Raw genomic sequence first — 20,235 nt, forward strand, 5'->3', positions numbered from 1 at the left:
TACCAATTATGGTATGAAAATACACTAGATCGTCGGGTGATGAAGCGTCTCCTGAGGAGTCCTTCTTTGGATTTTCTACAATGTAATCGTCCCACTCACTCTGCGCGTCAGGTTCCTGGGTAATTTCTCCTTCTTCAGGATCTGAAAAGTCCCTGAAAGGATCTTCCTGCCAGTCGGAAACGGAAGCGGGAAGCGGGGGATGGAACTATCGCGGAGTCCCTTGTGGGTGGTCTCATGGGCTCCCTTGTAGGTGGTCTTGGTGTAGGCGATGATCTAGGAGGGCAGAGTCTTATCGTGAATCACTGAGAGTCCTGCTTCAGGACCTGCAGGGAGGTTCCGGTGAGCGCACTCTTACGTGGTCTGCTCCTGTTAGGAGAATTTCCTGGAGAATAATGAGGCGATGACACCCGCCTTGTAGGAGACTTTTCCATCGGTGTAGAAGAACAATGCCTTTGCCTTTGACGCCTATTAAAGTCGCCAATGATCGTCTGCATTGAAAGCATGAGCTCTGGATCATATGGATCTGCAGGTTCCTCTGAGGTGGGATGCCAGGGAGGACTGTTTTCCTTGGGAGTGAGCATCGGTTGCTCAGAAATGAGTTCGGAATCTGAACAATCCTCCTGAAGGATGATGTCAGGCAGTTCTGCCATCTCTCTTAAGGGGGGACAGCTGGGCCCCTATTGGTAGACTGAGGGCTTCTGGGGTGTGTAGGTCCGTCTCCATTGGTTTGAACGATTTGCTTTCCTTGGAAGGCGTGCTGGAAACATCTGTGGACGGTGCCTTGGACTTATTCTTCTCCGTCAACGGGGAGTCAATTGTTGTCGACGGTGCTTTCGTCGACGGTGGTTTGGATGTCTTTGTCGATGAGGGTGCTGTGGACGAAGAGTTTGTGGACAACGATGGCTTTGAGGACGGGTGATGCTCCGTCCACGATAGCTTCGTTGACGAGTGGTGAGATTCTTTTGTCGACAATTGCTTAGTTGTGGCCGATTTCAACATTGATGACTTGGGTTTCGTTGATGGCTTGCTCGTGGACTGGCCTCCATCGCTGGTGTCGCTCGTGGACAGCGTTTTTGATGACAATTGCCCCCCCAGAATTTCTGAAAACGTCTCCTTGGAGGAGGTTTTCTCATCAGGGTGCTTTTTCTTTTGGTCTCCAGAAGCAAGGGAAGATGAGTACATCTTTTTCTTACTCCTATGTGAAGGAGAAGAACTTCTTTTCACAGAGGAGGCCCTTCTTTTTGAAGTTTGCCTCTCTGAAGGCTTCATAGACAGTACAGGGTCTGTCTTAGCTGATTCTTCATCAGAAGATTGTCCTCTTGATTCCAAATGTAGAAGGAGTCTTCTAGATCTGTCCTGGAGAGTTTTGTTAGAAAAGGACTTACAAATCTCACATTTGTGAATGTCATGGGTGTAAAGACAGTATACGCATTACTCACAAGGGTCTATCATGTAGACAATCTTCTTTTTGCATTTTACACAATCCCTGAAAAGGGAAGGTTTCGTGGTAGTAGGTTCCTCTGAAATGGTGTGAGGAGAAATTTCGGGTGAACACAGGTGTTTTCTGAGCCCAGAAACACTGTGCAGGAGGGATTTTATCAGAAGACCGATATAAAGCTGTTTTTGAGAATAAATATAATATCTATCAGTTAAGAAAAAACTAAAAGCTCAGAGAGTTGGGGATTCCTGGGGCGGAGCTTAAACCCTGACACCTCATTGATTGGGGCCATAATGGACCAAAGTGATGTTGAGGGATTACACAATTGAATGGCTCATAGACCATAATGGACAATCTACATCATTTACCTATGGAAATAAAGTATACATATTTAATTATTCAAATCACTGAGGATTCCCAGTCTGATGACGGGGAATATTCAAGCATCTGAATCTATGAAAGATCCAATGCTGGAGAATTTACATTCATAATAAGCATTGGAACATTCAGAATGGGCAAGTGCGTTAGAGGTACAACGTAGAACAATAAATTAATACAGACTGCTTACAATATGCAAACATAACTCTAGTACGTGCCTGACGGTCGTTTCAACAATGCAAGAGCTTTACATAGAGAAAGGAGAGAGGGGAAGGGTTACAATCAGACAAACAGAAACAATGAGACTATCTTTGTGCCATACAGCATTTCTGGATGGTGTTAAGTGCTTGAGCCCTGAAGTGGAGAAGAGGAGGAGAGAAGAGCGGTAGGAAGAGGCAACACTAAGCACAAACGCAAAAGGCTGCAGGTGTAAAAGGTCCCCTGAATTTGATTTAAGCAAGGGCGCACTGGGCACACAGAAACGAAAAGGCTGCAGATGTAAGTCATAGAAATCGAAATAGGAGAGCTGCCAACTCACAGTAAGAAATGTAGGGGTGCATGAGAATCAGGGAGTGCCAAGTTTGTGTGGGCACAGGTTGCCTACAGAGTCCAGAAATATTTGCCATGAAATGCTGCAGAGGTGAGACAGTGGCAGAGCCCTCAGCGCCCTCCAGGCACGGACAGTGGCTATTTGTGGGACTTCACAGGGTGGCCTGGCTTTGCCTGCCGGCTAGTGATTGGCCCAGATGTAGGAGAGGGCCGCCAACCAGGATGGAGGCAGGCCGGCAAACGAGCAGGCAGAAACAAGGATTTCGAATTCAGAAGGAGGTGAGGGTTGCACTCGGTCATAAATGTACACAAGCTAAGCCTGAAGCACATCAGGGTTTACCTTGTGCTTGCAGATGTAGAAACCTCTCTCCTGCTGCTTCGTGGAGGCATGATGCCGTTGCTTCAGCTCGAGTCCAGAGGGAGTGAGGCTCCACCATCTCTACATCTGTTTTTAATGAGCCACGCAAATACAGCTGCAGTTGTTCGAAGAAGTCACAGTGGGCAGTTTATGAAGGAGTTTCTCACAAATCAAGGTGTAAAACAGGGTTGCTCTTTGGCTCTGCTTTTATTTATTTTATTTCTTGCCTATTTTAACCCATTACTGCTAAGATCCAAAGTCAGCCTGCCATTTGTGGGGGAAAATGCCTTTTGCAAACTTGATATAACACGGAGAACACAACTCTCATACACCAAACAGCAGTGGGGCTGCAGCATAGCCATGAATATGCAGCCAATTACTTTAAGACTAATAATTTAAAATTGAATATGAACATAACCAAAATTTTTTTGGCAAAGGCAGAAATAAAGTGAACTACCCCCGGTTTCTAAATTGCGAAACAAATCGAGGTTGTCGGGGTTTTGACACGTGTTCGAGTTATTATGCTGCAACATTTGGGGCTGTGGGCTCAGAAAATCCAAGATGGCCGAAAAAGCCCACATTGCGCCAGAATCCAGGAAACTGTGCAGTTTTTGCGCACACCAAAATGCTCGCCTAACCTGCCACCCACCAGTGCGAGCGTGGTGGGCCAGAAGCGCCATAAGTGAAACGTGGTGCCAAAGGAAAAACAGCATTGCCTGTTAGCTCAAAAAGCGCTTTGAAATCACCTTTGTTTCTCTGAAATGCAAGCTAAAAATGCCTATTTTAAACATTGCAAGATATTCAAAAATCTCACTGAACACCAGCAGTCATTTGGCAGAATGTATTCTTGTGTGCATACAAAATCTGGAAAGATGAAGAGCCCAAAACAATGTTTATAACAAAACTGGCTGAGCTGTGGATGTCAGCAGCTTAATTGAAATTGGATTTAAAACCACTAAAATCGAAATGTTTAAAATAAATGAGTGACCTACTTTTGAGCGTCACATAGGTTGCAACTGTGTAAAGGTCATAGTTTTGAACTTAGAATCAGCGTTCTAGCTGCATGTGTAAAAATTGTAAGTTTGATTTGAATGAAGAAAAACTGGGAACAAAAGTGACATTTGGCTGAAGCCTGGCTTGAAGAGATTGAATTCTGCCCAGCAACTACCCTCAACAGGAGTGGAAACTTGCTCAGCCACTGCATTCCCAGGCCTGGCTGCCTTCTGCTGTTCCCACCAAAAGGAGATGACACCTCCCTGATTGAATCAGGGGAGGAGCACCTGGGAGCAGGGAAACAGAACAATGAGCCTTCCTTGGCTCAGGCAAATGATAAATTATGGGGCAGTCGTAAATGGCTTCCTCTTGAGAGAAACTGGGAGGGGCAGTGCCTCTGTGAGCAACTTGAGTTGGAGGAAGTGGACAAACCAGAAATTCCACCATGTGCTTTGGGAAACCACGCCCCTCTGGGCCAGAGCATAATTTTAAAAAGATGGATAATTCATAGTACGGACTTGTCAAAATTATATAATTAATATCATTACTCTTGTGATTTTTCTGTGCACATTTTAAGAGGTGTTAGGACTCTGTGGTATGTTCTTGGGGGTAGTACTGGAAAATAAGGTATTACTCCGAATGTCTGTATGTTAAAAATCTGACACTTTATCATCTGATGCCCATATTCCTTGTGCATGTTTGTATAAATTCTGGAAAAGTTTAGAGGTTGTGTTCTTGATGAAAGGGGCAGAATTCTGTCATAAAAGGACACGACATCTTACAAAGACAGGGATCGGATGGTTTGGTGCTACAGAAAATAGGTTAACTGGACATATAATATTCGAAAAATGGTACATAGATAAATCTGTATTTGGATCAAGAATAGATTTGTGAGCAAATTGACCAGGGGTGGATCCTCTGACCCATAAACTACCTCATCACATTTCCTTCCCCCAATCAAGGGAAAGAGGAGAGCTTGGCCAATGATAAATTGTGAGGGGCAGGCTTAGTTATGCCACGCACACACCCACTTTCAAAACACATAAAAAGAGACTGCTTGGACAGGCGAGACATTCCCTTTCCACTTTCTTGCGGAGCATTTTGACAGACGACTTCACATCCAGATTCCAGACTTTACATCCAGAGATCCAGAACTTAACTCCAGAACTTAAAGCAGAGAGGCCTGGACCACCAGCTAAATCCTTTTTCAGCAGGCCTCAAAATCATTTGCAAATTATTCAAACAGCCGGGCTGAGCTGTCTGATTCTGGCTAGAACCCGGTGCCAGAAACACCCAGAAAGCAGAGCTGTATCCAGAACCAGAGACCAGACCGCTGTGAAGTGCAGAGCAGAGCTGACCCAGAGAGCTGTGACTTCAGAACCACCCGCCAGGAGTCCAGTCTAAACCTGATCAGACCTTGACGGCCTATTTCAACTTTAGAGTGTGAGTACTCAGCTAGAACTGTGCCAGAACCAATCTTAGCTTAAAATAATCTGATTCAAAAGATTTGAACCTGTCCAGAACTGCATCAAAGGAATCGTGTGTTCCTTCTCCGATTTTAAACCTGTAAAAGTGTCATTTTGCCATTTTGAATCATTATTTCATTTCTGAGAAACTACCTTCATAAAATCGTCCGTATCTCTTGAACCGTTTGTGCTAGAAGCGAGTTTTAACTTATATTTTAAAGCTACTCCTTATAGTTCCTCCGTAATCGCGGTCGACGCACTCGGAAAAAAGTGCCACGAATCGACAGTTTGCTTCATTTCAACCACATGTAAAAATATCTGTCTTTTGCTTCCATTACTGAATCCCGTTTTCAACCTGATAACCATCCCTGAATCATTGGTAGGGCAGACCTGAACTGATTTAAAGTATCTCTCACTCACCCTGAACCTCTAGAGGGAATTAAAAGCATTTTCAGCATATTTTTCACTTCTTGCCACCACATTTAAAAGTATCTTGCCTGCTTTAAAATCATACCTGTTTTCCTGTAAGCGCGCTGGGGGGGGGGAACTGGAAATTTGTATTGCAGTTTGTATTCCTGAGAATTGTGTGCTCCCCTTCCATCTCCTTATCTTGCATAGGGGGGGGAATTGTCAAAGAAAAAGTGATCATATTATCTTTTGTTGAAATCATATCAAGTTTATTCTGTGCTGCAATTTTTCCCTCATTGCTTCTCCTTGAAACCATAAAAGTATTTTCTGCTACCTTATCCTTCCTATACTAACTCCTCATTGATTGTAAAGAAGTGTGCTAGTGCCAGATTATCTATTGTCGATCAACATTATATTCATATGCCTAAGTGTGATATCAAATATTAATTTATTATAAAAGTGTGATATATATATATATATATATATATATATAGTTTAATTCTTCCATTAAATCTTTTAAATTGCAAAACAAACCTACTTCTTGGCTCAGTGAGGTGAGGGGGATTCAAAGAGAGCGGCATTATATAAGGGTTTATCATCCAGAGTATAACTTGTCATAAAAATATATAAATAAGGGCTTCCCTTGGGCGTCCCAGACGAGGCACTGACTTAGTGGGATTGCTTGATTGGAGTCACTTGACAGAAATTGGGGGCTCGAGTCGGGGATTCTGGATTAGATCTATCACTTGTGCAGATTAATACGGTGTGCTAACTGACAGGATATATAAATTCTGTTGGATCACCACGCCGTGTTACACTGTGAAAACACCCCTCAAAGGAACGCTCTAAGGAAACGGTCTGTTTTGCAAAATAAAATACAAACTTCTGTAAGTCAGGAAGGAAATCAAACTCCAGAATGACGACCTTGGTAGATATCAAAATAGCCAGAGAACACCTCTTACATAAGCTATTTGTGAGAGGTGAGTGGGCTCATCAGGACCAGGCGGTCTGGTTGTAGGCAATCGCACCCCAGATCACTGAAACAGGGTCAGATATATGGATAGATCAGGGTCCCTTACATGTGGCCCTGAGTGGACTATATATGGCCCCTAAGGCCAAGGATGAGCACAACAAGATTGCCACAGTAGCAGCATATTTATATTTATATATGGGAGCCATACAGGACAAATGTGCTGAAGGCCAAGATCTGGCAAATAGGTAACTGGTGACATTAGAGAAGGCCCAATCTGACCTGGTCTCTTCTGAGCAGAGGCTGCAGAGGAGCCAGGAGTCAGAAAATGATAGTAGGCAGTATATTATTAAAATAAAGGAGGATATGGATATCCTGCAAGAGGAAAAGTCTGACCAGGAAAACAGATTTCTGGCCTTGCAGAAGGAGTACCAAGAAGGTTTGGACGCCCTACTGCAGAGCCAGAAAAAGCTGGAGCAACAACTAGACTAACAGGGCATGCACAGAGCAGGTAGCCACCCTGCAAATCCGACTAGACAGAGAGAAAGAGGAAAGCAATAAATTGATTTTGAAAGACCTGGATACCCAGGCAGAGTTTGATCAAGAACGCCAGAAAGCTGGTGCCTTTCAAAGGCAAAGGGACGACCTGGCGGCACAGATGCAGGCTCTTAGTCAGGAAAGGGACACCTTAGGCCAGGAAGTCTGCCAATTAAAAGAAACATTTGAAGAAAATCACCTGGCCCTCCAGGGGCTGGGTGACCTCCAAAAAGAGCACCAAGACTTGCTAGAGCACACCAGGAGGGTGGAAGATGCTCTGGCAAGAAAGGAACAGGCCAGTAGGGATGGGACTCAGGAGGTAACCCTCCTGCAGCAAAGACTGGCCCAGTATTCCAAGTCCAATCAGGAGTTGCAGAGAGAAAATTAGGCTCTCTGTCAGCACAATGATAGGCTCCAGCAACAGGTAGCCATGCAGGAGAGACTGATAGATTCTAGTAAGGCCTTAACTGAGGAACTGAAAGCACAGGCTCTTGCATTGCAACAGGGAGCAGGGGCTGACCGAGATGAAGTTCGCTGGGAAAGGGAAACACCTGAGCATAACCTCAGGAGCACTAGTACCAGAGGCCTTCATCTCTCTCAGTCATTGGACTCTGCTACCCCCATGTCCCCTGGCGCACATGAGCACACAGCCACAGGGAGGACAGATTACTATCCAGCCAAAAGTATGGGGTTCATAGGCCAGTACCTCCCAGGAATGGATGGACGGGCATCCGGGTATGGGCACCTAAGCACAGTGCCATTTAGTGGGGAACCCCAGGAGAGTAGGCCCACTAAGGACATCCTAAAAACCTCTGCCCAGTTAGGTCAGTGGGGGGGGGGGGGTTACCCATCAAATCCTGGCAGCAAGGAGGGATCTGAAGACTCCTCTGAGCGGCCCAGGACACATGAGACTAGGTCCCCACATTCTGCCAGCCATTCCCAGGCTCGCAGAATCTGGGAAAACCTGGAAGATCAGACGGGCACCTCTGGGAACAGTGCTTCTGAGTCAGAGGATGAATGGACAAGGGTTACCCGAACCAAAAAGGCCAATAAGGCAAAAAAGGGCCTTGCTTAAGGACCCCTTAAAACAGATTAAGGCAATAAGGAGTGTCATCACGCCTTATCACAGGAACGCCAAATATTCTGTTTGGGAACACTTGGAGCTTTATGAGCAAATGATGGAGACTTTCCATTTGAAAGACCGCAGTAGCTGCATTCATGTAAAATGGACATTCTCCCCAGAATACTCCAGTTTCTTTGCGGGGCTGAAGGACCAAAATCATTCAAGATGGTCCACCTACAGGGCGGCCATCTTGAAACATTTTTCTGTTCACAGAAATCCCCAAGAGGCTCGCAAGGCAGCCTACAATTTGCAATGTGGGGAGGATCAGGCCCCATAAGAATTTGTGCAGGAGTTGAAGCGTGCCTTTGCCGCAGACTACCAGAAGGGTACGCACGGACAGTAAAGAATTTGTTAATACATTTTTCCATGCCTTACCCAAATACATAATGACCCAGCTCGTGAGAGACTTTCACGAGAAAAGATCTTTAGACTGGGTCATTGAGCAAGCCACCCACATCTATGAGGTGCAGAAACCGGTGGAAAATAAGAATCAGCCCAAAAACCCCAAAACCAACAGCACCCCTGCTGCTGCCAAGGTGGCAGAGGTAAAGGTTGCCCCCGTTTTAGATTTGGAGATGGGGGGACCTAAAAACCTGCCGGCACCAAATAATTCTAAGCCCAGAAGGCCCTCGGGCCAGTCACAGACAGGGAATCGAGGAGGTCGTCCCACAAATGGGGTCCCTCGCTCCCCTGACTATGTAAGTCCCCGCTATAAGGGAAACAGTCCAATCCTGGTTTATGTGTGGACTCCTCCGGCCCAAGAAGGGGGATCCAACCAAACGCCCATCCCAGGGAACTTCCCTCCACACTTCCCCCCAGGAGGGCAGAAATTCACCAAATCCTGGGCAGAACTTGTTCCACCCAAGTTTAGGTATCCACCCAACTTCCAGCCCCAAAATCATCCATCCTTCTTTCCCCAATTCACTGAGCCCAGACAACCGAATCCGGGAGATGGGAGGCTAAGGGTGGAGGGGTACCCAAATCTTCCCAATCCGGGGTACTACCAGAGAAGGGATAGCTACCCTTCCCGGGATCAGCCCAGGGGAGAAAATAGAACCCTGCATCAGCCTGAGCTGGTTTCACAGTTAGAGCGCCAGGTCCAAAATATGGCACGGGATCTGGGTCACATACTGAGGGCTCAACAGAACCCTCAGATGAGCATGCCAACGCAGAATGTCCCAAACTCTGGGCTTGGTGCTCCAGAACAATGACGGGGGCAGCACCCCAAAAACCCACCGGTTCCCAGGGAGGAGGCACAAGGGGAAGGGGGGTGTAAAGCCTTGGAGGAAGCTTCCTTCCCCACTTGTAAACAGCCCCTGGAAACCCAGGAACCGGAAACAAAATCTCCTGCCCCTGAAAGTCTGCCTCCCAAGGAGCAGAGGGGGGGCAGGAGAAAAAAAGTACCCAAACAGACCCATTTTGTGGAGGAGGTACAGGTCTTCCAATTTGAGGGAGAGGGATCCTCAGAGGATCCTGGGAAAAGGATCTTCTCCTTCAGAGATGGGAGAACTCCTCCCAAGGAAAAATGGGTCCCAAGGGATTCCAACCCAGACTGGGTAGATGTGGGGATTGAGCTGTCGCCGCCCATCATTCTATCCCAGAACCAACAAGACCGAAAACCGCTGGTTCAAACCCATCCAGGTGACTGCCTCCAAAAAGGGGGGGGGGGGGCAGCCCAGAACCGGAACCAGGGGAACCTAAAACCGAATTAATAGACTGGGTAGATGTGGGGATCGAGGTGTTGCCGCCCATCATCCTATCCCAGAGCCAACAATACCGAAAACCCCTGGTTCAAACCCATCCTGGTGACTGCCTCCGGAAACGGGGGGGGGGGGCGCCCAGAACCCGGAACCAGGGGAACACAGAAGCGCATCCTTATCCGACTGCCAACTTTTTCTTGCAGATTCCCAGGACTCTCCACAGAATTCTGCCCAAATCTATTCTCTCGCAATGTCCAAAACCAGAAAATTAACCCACCAGTTGTCCAAAAATGTGCATTATCTGTGCCTCCTTGAGGAGAAGTAGGGAAGATACTATGCCCCGGTACAAGTACAGGGGCAGGGTACAATTTTGGCACTGGTGGACACTGGATCCCAAGCTACCCTTCTGTCCAAAGAGGCCTTTGATGAAATAAATTCAGGAAGGGGGGAGAAATACCAAATTCCTCTCACCTCTCTTCCTGGACAACTGCAGAACTTTGACGGGAAGGAAATTCCCGTCGAGGGGACTGCAGATTTGGACATCAAAATTGGGCGACACAAGGTGAAGCACCCGGTCATAGTACTGACTCCAGTGGGCACCCCTTGTTTACTAGGGAATGACCTCCTGAGAAGGTTGTCAGCCCTAATAGATTGTGTAAACAAGGTCCTCTGGACCAAGCCTAGCCGACCAATAAAATTAAAGCAGAGTGTCAACCATGTTAGTTTAAACGGCACGTGCCACATGGTTGAACAAAAATCTGACCAAGTAGAATTTCACTTCCAGAACAACCAAATTCCAGATGTGACAGTAATATCAGTAGGACAACAGACTGGTGGTGGGGGGTCCTCTCTATTTCTGAAAATCAACCTTCCTTCCAGTTTAATGTGGTATTCCACACTGGAAGGAAACACTCTGAATTTCTTTACTAATCCACAATCAGACATTCCCCCTCCGATAGTCCAGAAAGATGTGAAATCAGCTCAGAGCCTAGCTGATATTCAGCAAATTGGAGAGCAGTTGTTCATCCCTGTTCAGTTAAATGATGGGAAGGACTCTGTTCTCGCCCGAGTCTGTGTGAACAACGGTAAGAGCTTCATCAGCGAAGCCATGTTCCGCCAACTACCAAAAGATCCAGCCATTCCCACATTCAAACTGATAGACAAATGGGAAATGGACCTGGAAGCACCCAATTCCAAACATCTCCTGCCAAGCAGATGTATGCTCAAAATCTCCATTGGCAACAAGAGCATAGTCCATAATTGTTGAGTCGTGCGAGACGTCACTGCCGCCTTTTACTTAGGCAGTGACATTCTCAATCACTTTGCCATTAGTTTGGACCTAATAAACTTCAAAGCTTGGTCCCGATTAGCGGATATTCCCATGGGCTTTGATGATCCAGAAAAAGCATTTAGGTCACCTCAATTGCTACCTTGTGCAGTTGAAATTCAGATTAAAGAGGAAGTCACCATCCCAGAAAGGACCCGACAATTCTCCCTGGGAGTGAAAGTTAAAAGAGGACAAAAATTGAAAAACCCTAATGCTTATATTCATCTAAATGCTTCTCTCCAATAGCAAGGATTGGGGGTAAACCCAGCACCATTAGTCAACACAGAACATGACACCATACCAATAGAGGTGGATAACAGCGACTTAAAGAGTATTACTCTAGCTGCGGGCACCATTATTGGAATGGCAGTTGATGACCGACATCTCTCCATTGATTTAGGAAATGAACTGTTAGGACCAATCCCCAAGGACTGTTTTGACAGTGACAGTGATGACAATACAACACCAGACAGGATCTTTACCCGGCATAGGAGGAACTTCCTGGTGTACACCTCTTGCCCTTATGGTAAGGAAGATGGGACTTGTGATTTTAGAGGGGATGAGGTGATTTTCCAGGTCCATGTGGGCTGCCTTTCCCACCTGAAGCCTCCGGTCCAAATCAGCACTCTGACCAGGGACTTCTCCACCCAACTGGAGGAGCCCGCTGAGATAGCAAAACCAGAAGTCTTTCCAGGCTTCAGGCAGATGGTGGAAGAGAGAGTCAACCTAGCTGATGCCTGTGTGACTCTAGAACAGAAGAAAAAGTTGAAACAAGTTTTCTTGGATTTCCAAGATCTCTTTGCGGTAGACTCATATGACTGTGGTCGCACCGACATCCACACAACCACAATTCCCACGGACCCTGGCATGACTCCAGTGTTTGTGAAGCAATATCGCTTGCCTCTCACATCCATGGAGTCCCTTACTGAAATAATTAAGAACCTCGAGTCCCGGGGGATAATCCGTCCAGTACACAACACCTTCAATAATCCGGTGCTGGGAATATTGAAGCCAAACGGCCAGTGGAGACTCTGCGCCGACCTTAGGGAGCTCAACAAATGGGTCCATACTTCCCGATGGCCTCTGCCCTACATTGACCAAGGGCTGGCCCAGATTCAGGGGTCACAGGTATTCACTGCAATAGACCTGACCAATGGATACTGGACCGTGCCTGTCAGTAGGGAGGACCAATTCAAACTGGCTTTTACCTTTGGGGGCCAGCAGTATACATGGACCCGGACTCCCTTCGGATACCACAACTCCGGCAATGATTTCAACATTTTCCTACACAAGGCCATGCCCGACCTGGGTGCAAGGGGTAACTTGGCTTATGTAGATGATGTCCTCATCAAAAGTTCATCTGTAGAGGAAGATATAGCGGAGATCCGTTATGTTCTGACACAGTTGAGGGCCGCCAGAGCAAAACTTTCCTTTCAGAAAGCACAGTGGTTTAGAACCCGTGTTAATTTCTTGGGGCATGAAATTACTCCTCAGGGTCTCAGTCCCCAGGAAAAGAAAGTGGAAGCACTTCAGAAACTGAAAGACCCCACAACTCTGCGGGAACTAAGGAGCCTCCTTGGACTGACTAATTACAGCAGAAAGTTCATTGAGGGCTACGCAGAGATCACCAGACCCCTGATTCATCTCTTGAAGGGGGGAGGGTAAAGTGGGAATGGGGTCCAGAACAATCTGAGGCAGTAAGACAGCTCAAAAGAAGCCTCTCACAAGCACCCTGCCTAGCTTACCCTGTTAGAAACAAGGAGTTTTTCCTGGAGACAGGGTTCTCTAATACGTGCTTGACGGCAGTATTATACCAAAAGCATGACAAGGTCAAAGTAATCTCTTATGCGAGCAAAACTTTATCCTCTGTGGAGGAAAAATTCAACGATTGCGAGAAGGCACTCCTGGCAACGGTGTGGGCATTGAAGAATTACCGCCCGTTTATCCAGGGGGAACATATTGTAGTTGAGACTCCACAACAGCCTCTGCAATATCTCCAAAGTGACAGAATCCAGGCCGGAAATGTGAGTAATTCCCGAAATTGGTCCCGGAAGTATTCAGGTGGCAGAACTGATGGCTGTGTATCAAGCCATCCTCACTGCTGTCCAACATCAACTACACGAACTGGTCACAATCACAGATTCAGATTATGTACGGAACGGTTTCGTGGAGCACCTGGTTAATTGGAAAACCAGAGGCATGTTATGTGCTAATAACAAACCCTTGAAACATGGGAAGTTAATCCAAAATATTGATAATCTGGTCACCTCGAATGGGATGACCATCTACTGGAAGAAGATCAAGGGTCATTCCAAAGTAGAGGTACCAGACAAAACTGGAAATGACTTAGCTGATCAGCTGGCCATCCAAGGGGATCTATTAGAGATTGAGTCCCTGTTGGGGGAAATCCAGGTCACTGCTATCACTAGGTCCCAGACACATGCTCACAATGATCTTTCAACTGCACAATGGAGTAAGGAGACCCCAGATGCTGATTTGATTACGGCTCAAAAGGGGGATCCAATAATTGGTAAGCTTTACCAACACATTGAGGACCCTGAGAACTTTCCCCTGACGGATACCGATTACATTGGGAAAGAGGACCTTAGAGTGTTGATGAACTGTCCAAAGATGTTCCGAATCCAAGACGGTTTGTTGGTAAGGAAATCCCAAGCTGGCCATGATCAGTGGGTGGTCCCTACCTCATTCCGAAGCCCGATGTTAAGTCACGCCCATGATGCGTACCACCGCCGGTCATAGGGGGTTTCATACAACACTTGAGATAGAGGTTGCATACTGGCCACACATGGGGCAGGACCTCAAACAATACTTGAAGGGGTGTCTTGTGTGTGCACAATTTCAGCCAACATCCCTCACATACCGGGCGCCTCTCCAAAAGAGGGGGATGACACTGCCATGGTCAGATTTGCAAATCGACTTCATAGGCCCCATGATTCGCTCCTCTAGGGGAAACAAGTACATGTTGACCGTCACAGGCTTGTTTACCAAGTGGGTGGAATGTCTCCCGGCCCCAAACTGCAAGGCAGAAACAGCAACTACCCTGATGATCAACCACATCTTTTCGCGTTTTGGTCTACCTCAAAGGATTGAGTCAGACAGAGGTAGCCATTTTACCAGCGAAGTAATGACTAAGATGTGGGAGATACTGGGGGTTAAAAGGAAGCTACATATTGATTACCGGCCAGCCTCTTCTGGTGCAGTGGAGAGATACAACAGAACCATAGTGAGCATCTTAAAAAAGTTTGTGGCAGATTCTGGGCCAAGTTGGGATACCCAATTACCTATGGTCCTAATGGCCATCAGATCTACCCCTTCATCTGCAACCAAAATGTCACCATTTGAGCTGATGACTGGACGCAAGATGGTGCTTCCCCAGCTTTTGCTCTACAGAACCCAAGAGCAAACGTTGATAAATGCCTCCACAACTCATGAGTATGTGGAGAATTTAAGGAAACACCTTCAACATGCTTTTGCCTATGCTCAGCGGAATCTAGAAAGATCAGCTGATAGCATGAAGACCCATTACGATTTGAAGACCACCCGGAAAGAATACAATGTGGGAGACTGGGTCTATCTATACAATTTCCAAAGAAACCAGGCCAAACAGTGAACATTTTTGCCTACATGGAAGAGACCGTTTGAAATTGTAGATAAGATCTCCCCAGTTGCCTACAAGATCCGCCTCCCAAAGGTAGTTTGGCGGAAGGGGAAGACAAGTGGGTCCATATAAATCAGTTAAAGTGTTGCCATCCCAGGCACACTCTGCAGCAACTGGAGGAGTCCTCTGCAATACCAGAGGGGGCCGCTCCAGAGTAATTCAGTTCCAAACCTAAAATAACCCACATATAGGGCCTCATTACATGGTAGGCGGTAACCATGGCGCAATTAGCGCCATGGTTGCCGCCGGTATTTTACCGTGTACGCCTTGGTGGATGGCGGAATTACCACCCTACTCCAAGGTGAGCGGGGGCGGTAATTCCCCATTCACCAAGGCTCTTCCCCATTCCCATTTTTGCCCCCATAGGGCATAATGGGAATGAGGAAGGTGCTAATTACGGTACCGCAAATTGCGGTACCGTAATTAGCTCCGAGGTCCCTTTGCTACACCCTACTTTAACGGCTGGTAAAACCAGCCGTTAAAGTCGGGTCCCGCAAAGGGAACTCGTAGTAAGGCGGTAGGGGTTTACCGGTACCAGTGCCCTTACCGGTACCGGTAAACCCCTACCGTGTAATGAGGCCCATAGTCTCTAAAATATTATTCTTGTATGAAAATGTCTTCTAATTATATCTTGTTTTTTAAAAAAATAAGAATGTAAATGTCTATTGATTTATAAAATGTATATACCGCCCCACTATATCAATAGTGGGGGAGAAATGTCTATGAATAGGTATTGCCGCTTTGCTTTGTCATCCTAGGAGAAAGAAAACCTGGAGACTGACCACGGAAGACTACCTGGGGACCGGGAACAAAGATCCGAGGGGCTCGGGGTACCGCCCAATACTCCCATCAGGACCGGCGAGGAGAACCGATCGATCCATCCTGATGGAGGAAAAGATGCTGAACTTTGTCATCTGTGGAATCTGAAGAAGATGAGGCGGACATCCCAGCGCGTGGATCAAAACATCCTTTGCACCCGACTCCCCCTCGACTCGAAATCAAAGCGCAGTCGGGCGGGGGGGCTTGTCAGGGGTTTTGACCTTGAGTTATTATGCTGCAACATTTGGGGCTGTGGGCTCAGAAAATCCAAGATGGCCGAAAAAGCCCACATTGTGCCAGAATCCAGGAAACCGTGCAGTTTTTGCGCACACCAAAATGCTCGCCTAACCTGCCACCCACCAGTGCGAGCGTGGTGGGCCAGAAGTGCCATGAGTGAAACGTGGTGCCAAAGGAAAAACAGCAGTGCCTGTTAGCTCAAAAAACGCTTTGAAATCACCTTTGTTTCTCTGAAATGCAAGCTAAAAATGCCTATTTTAAACATTGCAAGATATTCAAAAATCTCACTGAACACCAGCAGTCATTTGGCAGAATGTATTCTTGTGTGCATAAAAAATCTGGAAAGATGAAGAGCCCAAACAATGTTTATAACAAAACTGGCTGAGCTGTGGATGTCAGCAGCTTAACTGAAATTGGATTTAAACCACTAAAATCGAAATGTTTAAAATAAATGAGTGACCTACTTTTGAGTGTCACATAGGTTGCAACTGTTTAAAGGTCATAGTTTTGAACTTAGAATCAGCGTTCTAGCTGCATGTGTAAAAATTGTAAGTTTGATTTGAATGAAGAAAAACTGGGAACAAAAGTGACATTTGGCTGAAGCCTGGCTGCCTTCTGCTGTTCCCACCAAAAGGAGATGACACCTCCCTGATTGAATCAGGGGAGGAGCACTTGGGAGCAGGGAAACAGAACAATGAGCCTTCCTTGGCTCAGGCAAATGTTAAATTAGGGGGGGGTCGTAAATGGCTTCCTCTTGAGAGAAACTGGGAGGGGCAGTGCCTCTGTGAGCAACTTGAGTTGGAGGAAATGGACAAACCAGAAATTCCACCATGTGCTCTGGGACAGAGCACAATTTTAAAAAGATGGATAATTCATAGTACGGACTTGTCAAAATTATATAATTAATATCATTATTCTAGTGATTTTTCTGTGCACATTTTAAGAGGTGTAAGGACTCTATTGTATGTTCTTGGGGGTAGTAGTGGAAAATAAGTTATTACTCCGAATGTCTGTATGTTAAAAATCTGACACTTTATCATCTGATGCCCATATTCCTTGTGCATGTTTGTGTTAATTCTGGAAAAGTTCAGAGGTTGTGTTCTTGATGAAAAGGGCAGAATTCTGTCATAAAAGGACACGACATCTTACAAAGATAGGGATCGGATGCTTTGGTGCTACAGAAAATATGTCAACTGGACATATAATATTAGAAAAATGGTACATAGATAAATATGTATTTGGATCAAGAATAGATTTGTGTGCAAATTGACCAGGGATGGATCCTCTGACCCATAAACTACCTCATCACGATGACACTCCATTTCCTTCCCCCAATCAAGGGAGAGAGTAGAGCTTGGCCAATGATAAGTTGTGAGGGGCAGGCTTAGTTATGCCACGCACACACACACTTTCAAAATACATAAAAAGAGGCTGCTTGGACAGGCGAGACATTCACTTTCCACTTTCTTGCAGAGCATTTTGACGGACTTCACATCCAGATTCCAGACTTTACATCCAGAGATCCAGAACTCCAGAACTTAAAGCAGAGGCCTGGACCACCAGCTAAATCCTTTTTCAGCAGGCCTCAAAATCATTTGCAAATTATTCAAACAGCCGGGCTGAGCTGTCTGATTCTGGCCAGAAACACCCAGAAAGCAGAGCTGTATCCAGAACCAGAGACCAGACCGCTGTGAAGTGCAGAGCAGAGCTGACCCAGAGAGCTGTGACTTCAGAACCACCCGCCAGGAGTCCAGTATAAACCTTATCAGACCTTGACGGCCTATTTCAACTTTAGAGTGTGAGTACTCAGCTATAACTGTGCTAGAACCAATCTCTTATCTTAAAATAATCTGATTCAAAACATTTGAACCTGTCCAGAACTGCATCATAGGAATCGTGTGTTCCTTCTCCGATTTTAAACCTGTAAAAGTGTGATTTTGCCATTTTGAATCATTATTTCATTTCTGAAAAACTACCTTCATAAAATCGTCCATATCTCTTGAACCGTTTGTGCTAGACTTTCAATTTAAAAAGTTAAAGCTATGATTGTAAGCTTTCCAACAAGCCTAGAACCGACTTGCTACTCCTTATAGTTCCTCCGTAATCGCGATCGACACACTCGGAAAAAAGTGCTGCGAATTGACAGTTTGCTTCATTTCAACCACGTGTAAAAATATCTGTCTTTTGCTTCCATTACTGAATGCCGTTTTCAACCTGATAACCATCCCTGAATCATTGGTAGGGCTGACCTAAACTGATTTAAAGTATCTCTCACTCACCCTGAACCTCTAGAGGGAATTCAAAGCATTTTCAGCATATTTTTCACTTCATTGCCACCACATTTAAAAAGATCATGCCTGCTTTAAAATCATACCTGTTTTCCTCTAAGCTCGCTGGTGGGAACTGGAAATTTGTATTGCATTTTGTATTCCTGAGAATTGTGTACTCTCCTTCCATCTCCTTATCTTGCATAGGGGGGGGGGGGGGGGGGGAATTGTCAAAGAAAAAGTGATCATATTATCTTTTGTTGAAATCATATCAAGTTTATTCTGTGGTGCAATTTTTCCCTCATTGCTTCTCCTTGAAACCATAAAAGTATTTTCTGCTACCTTATCCTTCCTATGCTAACTCCTCATTGATTGTAAAGAAGTGTGCTAGTGCCAGATTATCTATTGTCGATCAACATTATATTCATATGCCTAACTGTGATATCAAATATTAATTTATTATAAAAGTGTGATATATATATATAGTTTAATTTTTCCAATAAATCTTTTAAATTGCAAAACAAACCTACTTCTTGGCTCAGTGAGGTCAGGGGGATTCAAAGAGAGGGGCGTTATATAAGGGTTTATCATCCAGAGTATAACTTGTCATAAAAATATATAAATAAGGGCTTCCCTTGGGCGTCCCAGACGAGGCACTGACTTAGTGGGATTGCTTGATTGGAGTCACTTGACAAGGTGGTGGACTCATTTTGCTATTTGGGATTAGTTTTTGAAAACAGTAGGTTGTGGTTGAACCCATGTTGCTCCGTGTCATCTTGCTTCCAAGGCGAGCACGTTGCCCCTGAGCTATCCTCCCGAGACAAAGATTCTATCATAAGTTTGACGGGCATATGCTGGACATATGCCTAGGGGAGTACAGGAGTAAGGTGGAGAGTGTGATATTGTATGGCAGAAAATGATGGGGACATTCTAAGTGCGATAAACTGGAGGTGATTCAAAATGGAGATGGCTGACTTGCCTTCCTTTGGTAGCTGCCAATTGCGTGCTCCGTTTGGAACTGGGGATGCCTGAAATTGCTCTTTTTTCCTGAAAATATTCCAGGCTGAACCTGAGAATCCCAACTTCAAGCATATCCCAGAGGAACTGGAAAAATCCAAACCTAGCCCAAAGTTTAGGTGGTTTCATGTAGGTTTTAATCTACACAGGATTGACCACCGAGCCAGGCAGTAGCTCGGAAGGGAAGACTCGTAAGAACCACGTTTGCAGAGCATTTAAGGGTTATATGCTTTTAAAAGCATTTAAGCGTTATATGAACGCAACCGACAACGCTGACCAGCGCGGATAGTGTCCGGGTCGTAGAAGCACTTACAGAACAATTTTGAGTAATCCTGTATAGATTTACCCGGCTCTGAAGAAGGAAATGAGTATTTCCGAAATGCATTAGCCATAGGGTTTTCGTTTGCCTAAAAAACAGCATATTGCAAATTGGTGCTTTTTAACCAATGATAAGAATTTATTAATTCACAACTTAGTGGATTAAAGAAAATTACCTTAACTTTGAACTTTGTTGGCACTTATTATTTATTTTTTGACAAAGTATAATACAAAACATTTAACCACACGTGGTAATTATAGGTGTGCGGCCCACACCGATGGCTAAACAGCCTAGGTCCTTTTTCTATAAGCCACAGAGATACCATCCTAAAATAATATGGTACCTTTCCATGTTTGCAGTGTACAAACTGCAGCTTGCGCTCACGGGCAATTAGGTATACCATCCTAATTCTGGCAAAAAGATTTACTGCAAAGACTTTGCTACCTGTGTTAGTCAGTGTGTTAGAACATTATCTAAAGTATAAAGTGCCCTTGTGGCAAATATGTGGGACAATCTTCAATAACAGCCAAATTGAGATAGAATGAGCACGCACTGACCTGCGTACGAAGAATTTGAGATCTGCAGTCACCTGACACTTTCTCGATCAAGGACACCAGATTTCCCAAATGCAATTCCAGACTTTAGAAGTT

The 20,235-nt window shown here is 45.5% G+C and overlaps 1 protein-coding gene across 1 annotated transcript in view; it reads right to left on the reverse strand.

Moving 5' to 3' along the window:
- The window catches only part of NPHP3 (nephrocystin 3), a 1,212,810-nt gene that overhangs the window by 528,391 nt on the left and 664,184 nt on the right, over positions 1-20,235 (reverse strand). The gene's annotated exons all lie outside the window — the stretch shown is intronic.

The sequence above is a fragment of the Ambystoma mexicanum genome, chromosome 2q, assembly GCF_040938575.1.
Source record: "Ambystoma mexicanum isolate Mex_15411 chromosome 2q, UKY_AmexF1_1, whole genome shotgun sequence".
NCBI classification, from domain to species: domain Eukaryota; kingdom Metazoa; phylum Chordata; class Amphibia; order Caudata; family Ambystomatidae; genus Ambystoma; species Ambystoma mexicanum.